This window comes from Uloborus diversus, chromosome 1 (genome assembly GCF_026930045.1).
Source record: "Uloborus diversus isolate 005 chromosome 1, Udiv.v.3.1, whole genome shotgun sequence".
NCBI lineage: Eukaryota > Metazoa > Arthropoda > Arachnida > Araneae > Uloboridae > Uloborus > Uloborus diversus.
Genome location: NC_072731.1, coordinates 73,190,814 through 73,208,752, shown reverse-complemented (window position 1 = coordinate 73,208,752; position 17,939 = coordinate 73,190,814). Strand labels below are relative to the sequence as shown.

The 17,939-nt window shown below is 34.1% G+C and overlaps 1 long non-coding RNA gene across 1 annotated transcript in view; it reads left to right on the top strand.

Moving 5' to 3' along the window:
* LOC129234646 (uncharacterized) overlaps positions 1-17,939 on the top strand; it is a 116,859-nt gene that overhangs the window by 57,448 nt on the left and 41,472 nt on the right. The window contains exon 2 of the long non-coding RNA XR_008581558.1: positions 1,035-1,242. This is a non-coding gene — a long non-coding RNA (uncharacterized LOC129234646). The remainder of the gene's footprint in view (positions 1-1,034; positions 1,243-17,939) is intronic.

The window sequence follows — 17,939 nt, the reverse complement described above, 5'->3', positions numbered from 1 at the left end:
AGCTTTATTGTACAAGCTTGCTTTTTCAGTTACGTTGAAAATAAAACAAAAAAAATTACATTAATTTGAATTTTTGGCATCTTGAATTCAAATTATGTTTTTCGCAATCACGAGCGTGAGTGTTATTAATGCGCGTGTATGTTTGTGTAGGCGCATTTGTGTGTGTGCGTGTGTGTGTACGTATGTATGCATGTGTTTGCGTGTTGTGTTTGCAGTGCTGTGTGTGTGTGTAGGCGCTCATGTGTGTGTTGTGTGTATGTAGGCATATGTGTTTGTGTCTGTGTGCAAGCATGAGTATGTGTAGTGTATGTGTGTGTTTGTGTAGGAGTGTGTGTTTGTGTCTGTGCGCAGGCATGAGTGTGTGTATGTGTGTGTAGGCGTGTGTGTGTAGGCGTGTATGCGTAGGATATGGACGCAACCTGGAGACGGTTTTCGCAAGAGGAGCAGCATCGTGAGGCCGGTCGACGCGACGGTGGTGCTGGCAGAGGGTGCTGGTGGGAAAATAAAATGATAGGAATTCAAAACTGTCAAGTGAGAACAATAAGCAATCATGATTACTCCAAAAAAAAAAGCCAATCAAATTACAATATTTCCCTATCATTAGCATCAAATCCAAAATGTGTTTTTTCCAAAATCTCAGATTCATTTCTGCAGATACTGCGCTTTACTTTCTCAAGGAAGAAATGCTACTGTTCCTTAATACGTTGAGTTGAATGAGTTGAACTTTAATTGTTTGAGTTCAATGAGACAAAACTGTTTAAGACAGATGAAACACATAAACACACACACACACACAGCCTAAAACTACAATAAAACCAAAAAAATAAATAAATAAATAAATAAATAATAAATATCAAATCAAACACTGAAAACACTTTCCTAAGACAGAAAATTTTATCATGAGCAGGAAATTATATATTTTGTCTTATAACACATTCAAACACTAAGTATTTTATGCTAAAACGGTGCAAATGGACTGTCTTTTAAACTTTAAGCAAAAAACTTCTTACTTTTCGAATCGTTTCATCCAATAGGAGATTCTCGATACCACCGCCACCTGTGCTTCTTGATGGCGTAGCTGAGGGAGGCGCTTTCGACGGAGCAAGCATCCTTAATCTTATTTACCCACCTAACGTCAGGCTGTGCGGATGTTTCATCTGTTCTCCCAGTTTGATGCAGCACATGTTGTGAGATGCTGAAAAGAGAAAGATCCATTCAATATATATATTCTGAAGATGAATAGTAAGTCTTAAAGTTTTTAATGACACTTAGCAAAAATCTTAGTGATATTCTTGTAATTAAAACACTTTTCCCTCCTTTAAAGCTCAAATCAATTGCTACCCCCCCTCCCTTTTTTTGCTTAATATTATGATGTATGTATAATTAATACGGTGATGTCAATAATCTGGTAATTGTCGACATTGGTCGCTGAATACGAACGTTTACATTACAAAGACATCAGAGAAAGCTCGAATATTTACGGTAAATCACTGGTGCATGTCGACTATCAATACCCCCCTCCCCCCAAAATATAAAAATACATATAATCTGCCCATACGTTAGTAGGTCCATCTGCACTTGCGGACGGACCAAAAAAAACTATTCGTCTTTATTTGTGACTGGGTAAAATGGAAGGCCGAAATTGGGGTGGAAAAAAATTGCGCGATTACAACACTTCATTGACTACGTAAAAAAACGGTATTATATAAAAGAGAGGAGATTATATACATTTCGAAAAGCTTGCTTAAAATGCGTAAGCAAGCACTTGTTTTACATCAGTGTTTATGATTGAACCTATGTTTTAAACAATACTTTAAATTTTGTTTAGCAAATGTTTAAGGAAAATGATTAAGCTGAATGTTTTGGTTTATGGAGGGGTATAAAATTTACTAATCCGCTATTGAAGGACTTATTTAATTTACTTTTTTATAAAAAAATTGTGTCATGAAGAATAATGCCAAACTGCACAGTAAATAGTTTTAACTCTCTCTCTCTCTCTCTCTCTCTCTCTCTCTCTCTCTCTATATATATATATATATATATATATATATATATATATATATATATATATATATATATATATATATCTATATATATATATATATATATATATATATATCTATATATATATATATATATATATATATATATATATATATATATATATATATATATCTATATATATATATCTATATATATATATATATATATATATATATATATATATATATATATATATATATATATATATATATATATATATATATATATATATATATATATATATATATATATATATATTGCGTAGATATGCATTTTTTAATTTTGATAATTCTTTTTCAATAACATTAACTTTTTGATTGCAGATTTGTTGACACGGTGTTCGTACTATAATAAACTATTTGATTCAAATGAGAAAACAAAATGATATAGTTTGAATCATAAATAATATCACAGTAATAACTTGATAGCATTGTCATTACAAATTATGAACTAAATTAAAATAGAACTTAGAATATGACTAAAACTTGATTTTTTTTTCAATTAAAAGTTCTTCTCAATCAAAGTAAAACTGTTGTTCCGAATATATTACCGTATTGTCCCGCATTAACCGGCATGCTGCAAAATTTTGGGGTCACCAGATTTTAAATAACACCATCTTTGTCTTTTCCAGCATGCCGGAAAAATCGAAGTTAGGAATAAAAAATAAAAATAACTATAAGAAATATGTTCACCTTAAAAATTAATATAAGTTCTATACTTATCTTATTAGCATTAATAAATATTTTAATTTTGCAAAAAATATTTGCTAACAGTGTTATTTGCTATTTTAACAAAAAAAATATTGTATAATAACGAATAATTTTGAAAAAAATGAAATTAAATCTAAGCAATTATTTAAGCAGTAAGTTACCGCCCTTCAATCAGTGCTAAAGAATTTACCATAGCTATTCAATAAATAAAGAAATAAATAAATAAATAAAAATATAAATAAAATTAAAAAAAAACCTTACCTCTCTAAAAGGAATCTAAAATAATTTATTAAAACAAATATGAATAAATCGCAAGAACAATGAATGCTTTTGAATTGATTAAATTATGGGCATATAATTAAATCCGTTAATAATAACCTATCATAAAAAACCAATACACATTTTTTTTGAAAGAACGGTACTTTTGGAGTTTATTTAATTTTTTTTTCGTTACAGTGGTTTGCTTTCTGATTGGAACTGAATAAGGAAATTGATTTTTGTTTTGTTGCAAAATAAACTTTGAATTATCCGGTATCCTGGAAAATTCGAATTTTTCGACATGCTGGTCAACTTTGCTTTTCTCCGGCATGCCGGCTAATGCGGAATAATACGGTAGTAGTTCATTAACAGCTGCATTGGTTAAAAATGCTTTAAATAGATGATTTTCACAGTTGTATACTTGTATTTTATGTTTCATTTGCAAATTGAGAGGGTTCGTTACTTTAGCTTTTAGTGACTAACTGACTTACTTAACTAAGTTGATACTTAAATTAGTTTTAAAATTCATTTATAAGTTTAATAAAATTTTTAGCTTAAATAATATCTTTTGCTTTACTTACTAAAACGTCAATAACAAATACACTATCTGTTTTTATTGCTGAGCATTGCTGCATAAGGTTGACATTGCACGTAAGAAAAGATAATTTGCTATATTATTTGAAACGTTGTGTTAGATGATTTTTTTTTACAGAATGTCGGGTAAAAACCCGACTACGCGTGCGCGACGCAAAGTAGGGTAATGTGTTTATCAGTCTATATATGTATGTCTGTTCCTATGTGTCGTTCTAGGGGCTAAACGTCTAGGTCAATTTTGGTAATTCTTACGTCAATCGATTTGTCTTAACCTTGGAAGTGTCACTAAACACATGACAGTAAACAAAATTCACCATATCAACAACCAGTTGTCATATTTTGTCAGTTCGGGATCGGCGCACGTTTGGTGTTGCACACTGTGTCGCACGCTACCTGCGTGCAACAAATGCAGGTAGTTTTCGCTGCCTGAATTTTTTTTTACTAAGTCTACTAATTGGGATCTCAGTGGTCGAGTGGGGATCGCTTCTCCCACTTGAGGCGGTGGGTCAAGACACCCTCGATCCGGATGTATTTTTCCCTCTTTCTGATGTAAATTTTTCAGCTTCTTCATCTTGTATTTTTGTACAATAGAGCTTAAAATCAATAAAGAACAAGTGCATGTACGATGAAGAAAGCACAGAAAATAAGTAAATGAATAAAACAAAAACAACTCAGTTTAAATTTACAATTACAAAAGAAAAAAAAAAAAGAAAAGAAAAGAAAACAACCATTTGTATTTGCGTCTCACTGCGAAAATATGTGTTCCTAATTGTTGATTGAGTCGCGGATAGTTCGCTTGTGGATAATCGGGAGTTTACTGTAGTCAGATATCCGTAACGTACACAAGCAGCTCAGAAGCATCAGAAGATACTCATCAACGAAATTCCATCCGCCGCTCGCTCGAAACTCAATCGCATGCGATCCGCTAAAACCTTCAAAAGTATTCTGATGGCATTTAAAGAGTGAAACCGTACAAGAAATTAAGTTATATGTTAAATTTGGAAACGATACCGACAAAAGCGTAAGTTACCCATCAAAAAAATCTGCAAAGAAATGAGATAAAGATGATGATACGCTTAACTACGATAAGTTAACTAATTAGTTTTTCCACTTGCGCAAGAGTTCTCTATATAAGGAGTAAATGGAAGAAATAAATTGCACTGCAAAAATAGCTGAAAGGATACAATTCATTTACTAATTTCTTTTTAGTAATCTTTACATGGCAAATAAATCTTTTAGAAACCCGTTACTTCACATCCGTAGACCTGCAGGTGAAAAAAGAATCGAGAGATAACTATATTTTAAGAAGCAATTTTTTTCGCAGCGTCATCTTCAAACAATGATGGCATTAAAACAATCGTTTGGGATCAAAAATAGCTCTCAGAATGATTTCTTTATGTTGCCAACTTTCACGCACTAATAGTTTCGCTTCAAAGTTCACCACAAACGAAATAATAATCTTCGTAAACATTAACTTCATATTTCCATTTATACCAACAATAAGTTATTCAAATAGTTAGAAAGCTGTGAATCGGGTTCCTAAAAATATTAGAAATACTCTTTGTAACAACAACGATGTTCTATACTTTTTATCCCCTAACTATGTTTTTCGAAGTTTTATCTCTATCTTCAACGCACATAATTAACAGACTGCTTTGCGTCTTTCATTGCTCAAAAATGATACCATTAGCGGAATTAATTCCTTTTCCTCATAAAGTAGAAATGTTAATCTGATAATTCGATACTCGGAAATTTAATATCACTAATAGTGAAATAAAGTTTTCTTTTTTGCTTGAAAAAATAAGGGCAAAAAGATTAAAATAAGTTTTTAAGTTTTAGAATGTTATGGAATCCTCGTCGAGTCTTCTCTCACACATCTACTTCTAGTGTTTATTGAGAATTGTATCTAGAATAAATTGCTCTGCATGTGCATTCTTGTGTGAAGAAACGCTACGTTTGTCAGTTTTCAATCAATAATTTTATTTTGAAATGTGGAAGAAAATTGTATGTTAAAGAAAGTGGTACATTTTCCAACCGATTTTGTTTCACAGGTGATAATCTCCTTTGTCGATAAGCGACTGGAGTCGACGTGATGATTGGATGACAAATGGCTGGCTGTAGACCAGTTTAAGTGTTTGGTTGCATCGAGTCTAAAAAAATAAAACAGTAATGATATCTAAAAGTAAATGCTCAATAGTTTTGCAGCAAACCAAAGATATCAGTTAAAGGACTTCAAAATTGCTGCAAAACTTAATTCTTGTGTTTTCTGGTTTAGACAGTATTTTTCACGGGAAAAAGCTCTTGGGAGATAAAGGATTTACTCGTATATGCGGAGGGGAAAATGTTTACACTGCAGTATTAAGCACAAATGGTAAATCTGCAGTGAAGCTAAAATGATAAATTCATAATTAAAGTTTGACAACTCGTCTGACTTAATTTAATGTTCAATCCCCAGTAGTCGTTTCGTAAATACTTGATCCAACCTACCCAAGTCTGATTTTTGTAAAAGTATATATTTGGAGTTAATGATTGCAGTTACAACAAATTTTATCTTCACAATTTCATATACTAGGCTAATTTCACCGACAGTGACTATTACTATCATACTTAGCGTATCTGAACGGATACCACAGAAATAGTTTACTGAAACTCGCTTAGTGTAGTATTAAAGTGTTCTGAAAACATCTTTATTTGGACTAAGAGACTTAGCTGTCGTTTTATTTTGTTAATACAAATCTAACAGAATCTGCCTTCGCAAAATACCATCTTCAGAATTTCAGACATTTAGAACTATATGTAACTCATAGTAATTTTCTGTTCTTTATATTCATTAACTGAGTGTGATGGTTAGTTTTGACAGCAAATGATAGTAAATAATTTTAAAACAAACATGACAAAATAGAACAAGTTGAATTTATGTATAATCTTTTCTAATAATAAAGCTGAAAGTCTCTCTGTCTGGATGTCAGGATGTCTGGATGTCAGGAGGATGTCTGGATGTCTGAATCTCTGTGACGCGCATAGCGCCTAGACCGTTCGGCCGATTTTCATGAAATTTGGCACAAAGTTAGTTTGTAGCATGTGGGTGTGCACCTCGAAGCGATTTTTTGAAAATTCGATGTGATTCTTTTTCTATTCCAATTTTAAGAACAAAACTATCATAAGATGGACGAGTAAATTACGAAATTATCATAACGTGGAACCGTAACATGGGCATAAGCCAATTGGCGAGATACGAAATTACCATAACGTTGAACCGTAACATGGATACAAGCCAACTGACGAGAAAATTCACCGTACATTATTTGTAAATATACAGGCGAACCAAAAGACCTTTTAATTTTTCTATTACGGGCAAAGCCGTGGTGGTACCACTAGTCATTTATATTAGACAATAATATTTTTTTCCATATTATCTTCACTGAGCGCGAAGAAAATTTTGACAGCAGACGATACTTAAACACGAATTCCACTGAGTAGAATAAAATGCTTTTTTTTTTGTAGAAAAGAATTAGATATGAATATATTACTTGAATTGAACTTTTAATTTGCATTTGAAAAAAACTTTTAAAAGGAAAAACTTGAATATTTACATTAACATTTATGTCAGGTCATAATAGCTTTTATTATCGACCTATGTCAACTATTTAATTAATACTTCAAGTAAATTTTAGTAATCTGCTACAATTACGTTACTAAAGCACAAAAGTGGAAACTACGGGATCACTAAGAAAAAAAAAGAGGCAACTGTCGCATATACCAATTTAAAGGCTTATTATTTTTTCATCACTTACGTTCAAATATCCTTAGCAAACTACCCAAAATAATCAGATACTATTTTTTTTCTAAAACTTTTTTTGATATTTCGCGTTCACAAACCAGAAAAAAAAAAATTAGAATTAGGTAAACTAAATTACTCTAATGATCACCCGGTGAAAATAACTCAATTTTGATAAAATATGCATATACCACATATGTGCTTAGCACGACAGCAGCAGTATAACTAATTTGCCTTTTAGGGAGCTATGCCCATTATTTTATTAAAAAGAAAACAACATATTTGTTTACACTTTCGCGGAATTTACTTATTAGTCATTCCGGAGAATTCCTAAATAATAACTCTCAGGATTCATTTCTGAACACAGTATTTTAAATAATGAAAACGAAATGGGAAAATTAGATGAATTGAAGCGGCTGATTCTACTAATAATTCATTCAATTTTCCGGCGTTCATTGCACCAGAAACATAATAGGTGCTGCTAGTGACACGAGCAGTGAAGGAAACGCACTTGTAGTGGCCAAAGTTAAGCATATTTTGTGTATTTTTAAAGCTGTGGTATTGATCTACAATATCAATACCAATTTTTAAACTCAATGAGCGTATTATAGCACAACTCTTCCTTAATCGCCCCATTTTCTAAAAATGTCATAATTTAAACTTTTTTTTCAGTTTTTTATCAATTCTTTCCCAAACATCAAATTTTATCCATTAGTGGCCACATGCATGAGTCCGTAGTGACCATCTTACATCCTTTCCCTAAAATTTACGTTATTTACTTTAAATACAAGTAATTATAGTCCGTGGAGCTTGTGACAAAAATACCCAAAACATTTCCCTTCCGGATACCAGTCTGAAATTTTGCACAGTGCTTATGTACACATCTAAGAACAAAAATCCGCTGGGAGGCATTTGATCAGAGGTCATGAACCCCCTGTGATGACGTCATCAAAATGGCCGCCTTATTAAGAAAAGTACGTTCGTTTAACTGCTTAGAACTCTATTATGGATCGTAATATTGCGATATTAAAGTATATCATTTAAAAGCACTTTAAAAGAGCTATTCAATAGGGATTGACTTTGTTTCCTATCACAAATAGTTTAAGAGTTATTACAATTAACGTCATCAAAATGGCCGCCTGGAAAGGTAAGTACGTACGTTTAACTGCTTAGAACTACATTACAGATCTTTATATTGTGATATGAATGTGTATCATCTGAAAGAGCTTTAAAAGAGCTATTTATGAGAGATTGATTTTTCCTCCTAAGACAAGTAGTTTTAGAGTTATTAAAATTTCCGTCATCAAAATGGCCGTCGTGAAAAGGTGAAAAGTTTCGTTTAACTGCTCAAAACGCCATTAGAAATCATTATTCCGTAAAAAATAGCTGCACTAAATAAAAACTCTAAAATAAACTATAAAAACATGCATTTGTTCTCCCCCCTCCCCCTTAGTAAATAGTTTAAAAAATTTCACTGCAATAACGTAACTACATGGGGCGAGAGGGGTGGGGCATTCTCATTGAACTGTTCCAACTGTTCCGCCACATCAAGCCCGCACTGAAACTTTTAATTAAAAATTCCTTACCGGATTCAATACACATATGTATTGTCACATAATAATTCACTTCTCCTGCAAGTGCGAACGTCTGCCGTATAGCGGCAAGAATCAGAACGCCTCCTCGATTTTTTTCCGTCAACAAGCTGTAACTTTGGATTGCAGTCCACCTAGCACGTTTCTTTTCAGTTCTGCTGTTCTCAGCAATAATTAATTCCATAGTGATATGTTTATTATTCAGATATAATTTTCAATAACTGAATATTTGACTAATTGAAGCTGTAACAAATAATATCAAATACAGATCAGTCATATAATTCTATTTCGGTTTGAAATCGATAACTTCAATTGTTGGTTACATCTAGCATTAACATTATCATATATAGAGCTTGTATTCATTCCTTTACGTCCTTTTCAATAAACAAAACGTATTTAAAATTCGCAATACTTTTTATAATAAATTTTTATCCTTCATTTAATCCATGTGACCTCAAAATAATAACATAGTTTGCAGTCATTTCTTTCATGTGCTTTTGAAAAAGTGAAATATTTAATGAATTAAGTGTTTGTAATCTGGGTCCCACCTTCGCCCTGCTAAAATCTATTCAGTGGGTTATGCTGAACGAGTATGACGAAGATAAAATGTTGGCCATGTCAGGTGGTCTCCACATATAAATGGCTGTTTCATCTGCAATAGGTACATGGCTTGAAGGAAGTGGATGAACTGAACTCCTAGTAGAAGCTCATGTAGCAACGTTGGGTAGAGCAGAAAGAATACTAAAAGTTTCGCATGTGAAGAGAAGTTCGATACGCTCACGATATTGCAGTAACTACTCTCCAAGTTCTGTTAGAGAAAGCGTATTAAAATGGAAAAGAGATATAGATGAAACATTTACAGACTGGGTTAAGCGAAGATCAGAAGAATTGCCTCAGTTTAAGTACTGGAAGATCACCATGGAGCTAGAATGTATACTTTTAAATCTGGTGCTCACTATTCGTCGAGGAAATTTCTCACTTTTTATCCTCACTCTTGAGAACATATGTCCATGGATGTTTGTTCTTGTCATACAAATTATGCCCGATGGCCTTCAATATTCTGTTCAATTTGAAGCAATTACTAGAGATGCATCCAGCTATTTTTCAGGAGTTTCGTAGGGAAAATTTATCAAAATCATTATCTGGCTCCAAAACTGAGAGGAAATTTTTCAGGATGACACACGACCATTTGCATGAGCAAAATAACAAATTAATTTAAAAACCATCAACTAATCTATCACGTTTAAGTCACAAGGCGTCATTAATACAATGGAAGGTTGCTGGACCGGAAGTTGTGCGCATGGTTGGGGAGTTTGAAGAAAATCAAAGCCTGAAGTCTGACGTCACTACTGAAAAGCTAGATACTAGATACATGAAGATACTAGAAGCTTTTGTATTCGGTATGAAACTCATGTTCCCGGCCTAGCTGGAACATTTAAAGAACACAGGAATCCTTTCGAAGATAACGATTTAACTACAGTAAACAGCAACAAAATTATTCTCTAGGAAAAAAATGCCATTTCTGTGATGTCAGCGCAAGCCAATTCAATACATTTGTGTTTTTTGATCGCTTAGTGTTAAGAAAATTATTCATACATGATGTTATTAAAAGAAACAATCTCCTCTTGATCAGCAGAAAAATATTTCTGTTCAGGTCCGAAGACAAGCAAAACATTGTTGATTTTAGGAGGGGCAGCACTCTTTTTGCTAAGCTATATGTTGCCTGCCAAGCAATTCAAATGGATATAAAAGATTTTCTTCTAATGAAAACATCTCGTGTCCACCTTCTATATCAAACCGTGGCAAATTTAGGAAACCAAGAAAAAAGTCCGACGTAGTTTCTTGTATCTTCCAATCAACTGGACTGGTTTTGACAGCTATTCCGGAACCCATTGTTCATTGATGGGACTGCACTGATTCACATGCTTGTTCTTTAGTCTACTCGAACTGTCCAACAAAACTGCGATCAGATTGTAAAGCCGTACAAATTAATGAGACTAAAAAAAGTTCATAGGGTGGATTAAGTTTTTGACCGATATTCAAAAGGAAGTTTGAGAAGCGACACGAGACAATTTTAGAGGATCTGAACCAAGAAAAAGTATTAAATCCAATGTTTTGATACCAGAGTCATTTAAGTCATTTCTTGCGAAAGATGAAAATAAAGAGGAGCTTTTCGAATTTTTTGCAGCAAATCTCGTGAAGATGGATCTACCAGATGGGATGCAGGTTGTACGCTCCTACAAAGACACTGTAATTGCTTCAGTCCAGAACAATTTTGAAACCATGTCTCCCGTATCCCACGAAGAAGCCGATGCATGGCTATTCCTTTATGTGCAGAATGAATACTCGGAATACTCGGGTCATGCAAAGATCACCGTGAAAACTGTTGACAGTGATGATGTAGTGATTGCTATGTTCCGAGTTCCGAAACTGCAAGAGCTATGGATGGAGTGTCGAAGTGGAGAATATCTGCGATGTCTTCCCATCTACGTTTTGCACCGTAAAGTTCCACAAGGTGTTCCAGATCTTCTGCCTTTTCCCTATACCTTTACGTGAGCGCACGGTGTCTAGTTTTGCCAGCATTGGTGAAACTAGGTACTGCATGGAAAATGTGGATGGCAATAAGAAATGTTGAGAAAGTTTTTTTGTACTATACTAAAATACCCGAGAGCATCAATGAAGACGATGAGCATTTCCTACTTATTCAGCGCTTCGTAGTCCTGACGTATCATTCATCAAGCCCAGTAAAAACCGTAAATGAGGCTAGGAGAATTTTTTTCAATCAGCAAAACAGACCAGTTGATTGTATTCCACCATCTAGCAACGTTTTTCTGCATCACCTTAAGAGAGCAATATTGCAGTGTTTACTATGAACAAAATGTCTTCAGCAAAATTTTCAACTCTTGGACCCATATCAGTGGGGATGGGTAAAAATCGGTGAAGAGTTTGAACTTCTTTGGTATGCACACCCCGAAATAACAATGGAGAAATTACAGGAACTTATATCATGCAAGTGCAAAGAGATGTCTACACGCTGTCGATGCGTCAGATCAGGTCTGAATTGTACACTTCTTTGTAGTTGTGAGGGTCAGTGCAATACGTAAAACGTTCTTTAAAAAAAACGTATGACGATTTTTGTTATAACAGGTACTTTTTCTTTGTATTAAAACATGTAATTTTCGTCTATTTCTCTTATATGTTTAAAATGTAAGCATTTGAACAAAATTGTTTTATTATACGATAGCATTAATAATATAACACATAGTTCTCGATCCATTTGGGGTGGTGACTTTGATTATTTCTGCATTTTAACCTTTCTTTCATTCAATATAAAAGTAAAATACTGACAAAAAGTGTTAAAATATGAAGTACAAATTTAAATTTAATGAAACTGGAAAGGTTCTTTTATAATGCAGGTATAACAGCAAAAATTTTACTCCAATATCGCATAATACAGGAAAGTCATTGTTCTCCTATCAATTTTCACGTTGATATTGTACTAATGATTAAACTATTTGTCTTCTATACTAATAATAAAGCTCAAAGTTTGTCGGGATCACTGTCTGGATGTCTCTCTGTGATGAGCATAGCACCTAAACCGTTCGGCCCAATTTTCACGAAACTTGGCATGGAATTAATTTGTCGTATGGGGTGCGCACCTCGAAGCGATTTTTCAAAAATTCGACTTTGTTCTTCTTCTATTTCAATTTTAAGAACATTTTACCGAGCAAATTGTCATAACGTGGACTGTGTAAATTACAAAATTATCATGACGTAAAACCGTAACAAAAAAAAAAATTGTTGAGAAGGCCAGGGCCCACCCAGGGCTGTCGTGCACCTGAGGAAGGAAGGAAGGAAACGTAAAATGGCCGAGCAAATTAACAAAGCAAATTGAGGAAAAATTCATCATCCATTGTTTGTAAATATACAGGCGAATCAAATGACCTTTTAATTTTTCTACTACGAGCGAAGCCGTGCGGGTACCACTAGTAGAAAATAAAACCAAGCACTGTTGAAGAGCGTTTTTAAACGGTTTTCAGATAATGTATTTGAATTTTACAAAATTATGTCCTATTATGTAGTTCTAAGCAGTTAAACCAACGTACTCACTCACCGATACATGGCGGCCATTTTGATGACGTCACCACAGGGGGATCTGGACCTCCAATCAATTGCCTCCCGGCGTTTTTTTGCTCTCTTATATGAACATAAGTGCTGTAGGAAATTTCATTCTGGTATCCGGAAGTGAAATGTTTTCGCATAAACTCCACCGACTACGAATGAATGCAATTGATTCAATATGATAGTTACATTAAGTACAAATATATTAATCACTTTTTTTTTCATTTCTTTCTTCAAAGTACATAAGTACTTAAGCTAAAATCAAAAGATTTTAGTAGAAAATTTGTATTTGTATTTTTTGTACGCTCAAGAAATAAAGTGAAAGAAAATGTATGTACTTATGAATATATATATATATATATATATATATATATATATATATATATATATATATATATATATATATATATATATATATATATATATACAGGGGCGGACTGGCTGATTTTGGTCCAGTCGGCAGAATAATATTTTGGCTCACCTCCGTAAATATGCTTATGTAAATTAAACAGTGCCGAATCTCGATCCTTCCAAATCGAGCAAAGATATTAAACTACCGCTATAGTTCCTATTTTCCTTAAGTTTCTAAATCAAGTTTTAAAGTTCTAAAAGAAGAAAATTGTGAAAGGTAAAATAAAGCAAACACTGACACATTTTTATGTGCCCAGAAGAAGGATACTGATGTTTATAAGTCTTGAAAGGCACATCTTTAATCTTCACTTTAGACTTCACTCATCTTTAATCCTCACATCTTTAGACTTAACTCAGGGTCTGATTTAAGTGTGAGCCCGTGAACCACGTGCTTTAGGGTCCCCTATCTTGGGGGCCCCCAAAAGTTAAATATTTTTTCCATAATCAATGTTTTCATTTGTTTTGCGCCAAAAAATCTTTCGAAAAAAATTATTTATCCTAGCGTAAGTCAAAAAATTAAATTGTTTTTGCTAACTCTGTTTTAAGAAGGTTTATGAGTTCAGCGGAAAATTAATTCTCTTCCATAGAGTGAGAAAATTATCTGGAGTGAAATTTAGCGTAGAATGAGAATCAGACAACTCAGATGTCACTCCATGTTAGTACGGAGCTCACTATTACTGCTTAAGGCACTTATTTTGTTTCTGTTGATTTACAATATTTCAAGATGTTTGAATGTTTGTACTTGTTTATTTATGTAACTGCAAATGTCAATTCGGTCAACCTTAAAAAAATCAACGGCACCCATTACACCAATGATTTTTTTTGGAGGGGGGGAGGGCGTATCAGTTTTTCTTTTTTTTTTCGGATGGTACACCATTTTTCTTGGGGGATGGAAACCTTTGCAAAGAGAAAAGGATGTGCGATTGAGCACGTTCTTCGGTTCTGCAAGTCAAGCTCCCTCCCACAGGTTTGTTGTGCTTACAGTCCTAAAATTTCTAAATCGGGCCCTGTCTATACTGATGATATAGGAAGAACACGAGGAAAGGGAGAAATCGGGTAAATCCCCCCTGGAAATTTTTCAAAATTGGTTGATCTATATAGGCCTATAAGAAGATTAGCATCGCAAGAAGGGGTTCTAGTTCCCTTCCAAGCGATATTTTCAAAGTTGATGTTAAAAACCGCAAATTTACAATTTTCGGAAACGTTTCAGAAGAGGGAAAAGAATGGGTTCCCCCACGGATTTTGTTTTTTAACGTTTGTTTTTTTTTCGAAATTGAAGTTCATTTTAGTCTATCTTTGTTTACAATAGAATGTCGGGAGCTCTTCCCAAAAATTCTCCGAAATGAGAAGTTTTAGAAAAGTATTTTTAGTCTACCCTTGATAAAATTAATGGAACAGGGAAGCTTCGTGAGCTCTCTACGAAAACGTTTCGACTTAGAACTATTAAAAAACGCAAAACTATCTTAGGTCTCATGGCCGGCAGGCAAGGCAGCGGTTTATAGGGTTCAAACCCCCTCCGAAATTTTTCATCCAAAGAAACGCTTTCCATTATTTATTTATTTTAGCTATTTCTTAATATTTTGGTGACAAAAATAATATTGTTGTTATTATTTTTTTTTCAATTTTATTTGTGAAATGAAATTAGTATGACTGAAAAATTGTATAAACTCATTGTGTGTTTATGGTAGTTTATGGTAGTTACTGAGAAACTCATTTATTATGTAACAATATGGCGTTTTGTAAGAACATCCCCTCCCTCCATTTAGATAATCTATTGTAACAAAAATCGATAGAATATACATGAAATCAAATTTGATAGACCATATAAATGTTTCAAAAAATGTGATTGGTAAAACCCCTCTGAAACAAAAGTCTGGTTATGGCCCTGTCTGGTAACGTTTGAGAGAGTAGGAGGGTCAGTGTTTTCATCAGGAAGCATTTAAAAATTGAAGTATACTCGATCCAATTTTAAACTGCATTTAGTTACTGTAAGGAATCCGGTGATTCTCCTTCGGAATTTTTCGACATAGAAATTTTAAAAACATAATCTCATAATATATTTGGAAACATTAAAAGGAAAGGGGACAAGTTTTCCGAGTGTTTCCCCCAAGATTTTTCGGAGGGCGCCGTGTCCTTTCACTTTTAAGGGCACGGCTTAAATCTAAAAAGGTTCTTCTGCCGTTATATAGGAGTTTAGTAAGACCTTATTTTTGGAGTATGCTGTTCAGTTTTGGTCTCCTTATCTTAGGAAAGATATTTCTGTGTTGGAAAGGGTTCAAAGAAGGGTTACTAGACTAGTAAGGGGACTTACAGATTTGGACTATGAGAACAGACTTAATAGCCTTAATATGTAAAGCCTGAAGCAAGGGAGAGTCAGAGGGGACTAGGATCAGCCTAGCTGGGCCCAGAGCCTGTTGCTAGTCGTCACATTTGCATTTGTATTTTAAGCTAACCTTTGACACTTAACATAATCAACCCTACTTGCCCTTTAAAAGTTTAAAGAAAACTTCACAAAAGCGAAATTATTTTTAAAAGGTAAAGGTTTGCACAAGTCTGCCCTTGAAATATCACTCCCTCGTTTCAATCACTTACCTACAAGAATCTGATTAGAATACATCTGAATGTTTTTTGAATTACTTTTAAAACTAAACATCAAAAAGTTTTTTTAGTATTTTAGAAATAATTACTATCGAAAACACATCAACTTTGTATGTACCTAGTATCAGTGCTGTAGCTACAGTTTTTGCCTCCCGAGGAGGTTTGCCGTATTTGCTGTCCTTTCATTGTGACATATCTAATACATTAAATCATCGAAAATTATTATTGAACTTAAAATTGAAAACTCCATTTAAGGAAGAAAAAAGAAACTAATTTATTCTGTATTTTTCCTACAAAAAAAAAGGAAGGGGAATAGGGTGTCGGGCGCCTATTTCGTAGAAATATTCTAAATTTACATCAAAAATCGCAGTTAAAAGTAACGTTTGGGGGGATGGACTTCGCTCCCGAACTTTCATCAAAACTGAAGTCAGTTTTAGCCTTTGGTGACTTTAGGAAGTCAGAGTCTTTTCTTGAATATTTTTCCAAATTTAAGTTTTAAAAATATAATTGAAGTCTCTTAGAGGACGTTAAGGGAATGAGGAAGGTTCAGGGGCTCACTACGGAAATATTTTAATTTTCTGAGAAGCGCAGTTGTAGTCACAGCAAAAACTTACATTTCGAAGGATTTTTTTTTTCTTTTTTTGCCTCCACTGGAAGATTTAAAGTATGATTCCTTATTAATTTTTTTTCACATCAAACGTGCTGAGTCGCTGCCCTTAAAAGTATACCGTCTGGGGCGGGCCGCCCCCTCCGCCCCATCCTTACTAAGCCACTACCGAGTATACGAAACCGTAAAAGAAGCACCTTTTTAAAAACTTCTCTTAAAAAGTACTTTTTTACTTTTAAGTACTCTAACAGCGAACTGCCTCTTTTTTGGTCTGGGGGAAACACTAGTTCCTTCTGGACATATTTTTCTGAAACTGAAATCAATTTTACGCTATGTAGTGCAGATAAAAGGGTTACGGAGTTAACCCTCAGAAATTTCTATAGTGAAGTTTTAAGCTATCTTTAGTGATTTTGAGGGAATGGCGAAGGTTCAAAGACTTTGGCAATTTTTCGATATGTAAATCTGAAAAACACAATTGAGGGCCCTGACCTAAGAACCAGGTAAATCCAGACTCACTCATTTTTGGTAAGACCAACAAAAAACATCAGTGTCCGTTAGAAAGGCTAATATTTTCCCCACGTTATTTATTACAAATCAGAGGTCTGATCTTGCATGTGTGTCTCGTTGTTGCACCAATCGGAACACAGGTTTATCGGAACACAGACTTACGCCTTTGAAATTTTAAGGGGGAGGGGGTGTTTTGAGGGGCATTTTTCTCATTTGGAAAATCCTGCTTTTGGGGGGGGGGGGTCTTCGCGACATTCCGGGGGGGGGGTCTTCGCGATATTTAGGGGGTCGCCTTTGATCCTTCGTCGGCACCCCTGAGAAACATCTATATTCTCCACACTTAAAAAAATGATTTTTTTAAAGGAAAAGTTTGGACTAAACTGGGTTTTTTTGTTAAAGTCCTTAATTTTAGACTTAAGACTATCGTTGGTGACTTTAGGACTACAAGGGGACCTCATGCCTGAATTACCTCAGGGACCCCGTTAAGTCTAAATCTGACCCTGATTACAATCTGACCCTGATTCGCTATCTTTGGAAGCATAATTAGCATGGACGGGCCGTGATTGAACTGATGCCGATGCACTTTATAAATACGTTCAGTTAATCTTTAAACTGAGAGCTAAAAATATTTTTGACAACAGTGAAAAGTCTACATTCGTGCAACTTGCAGCAATTCAGGAAACTTTTCGACACGAATACTTGATTTTTCCAGGAAGTGG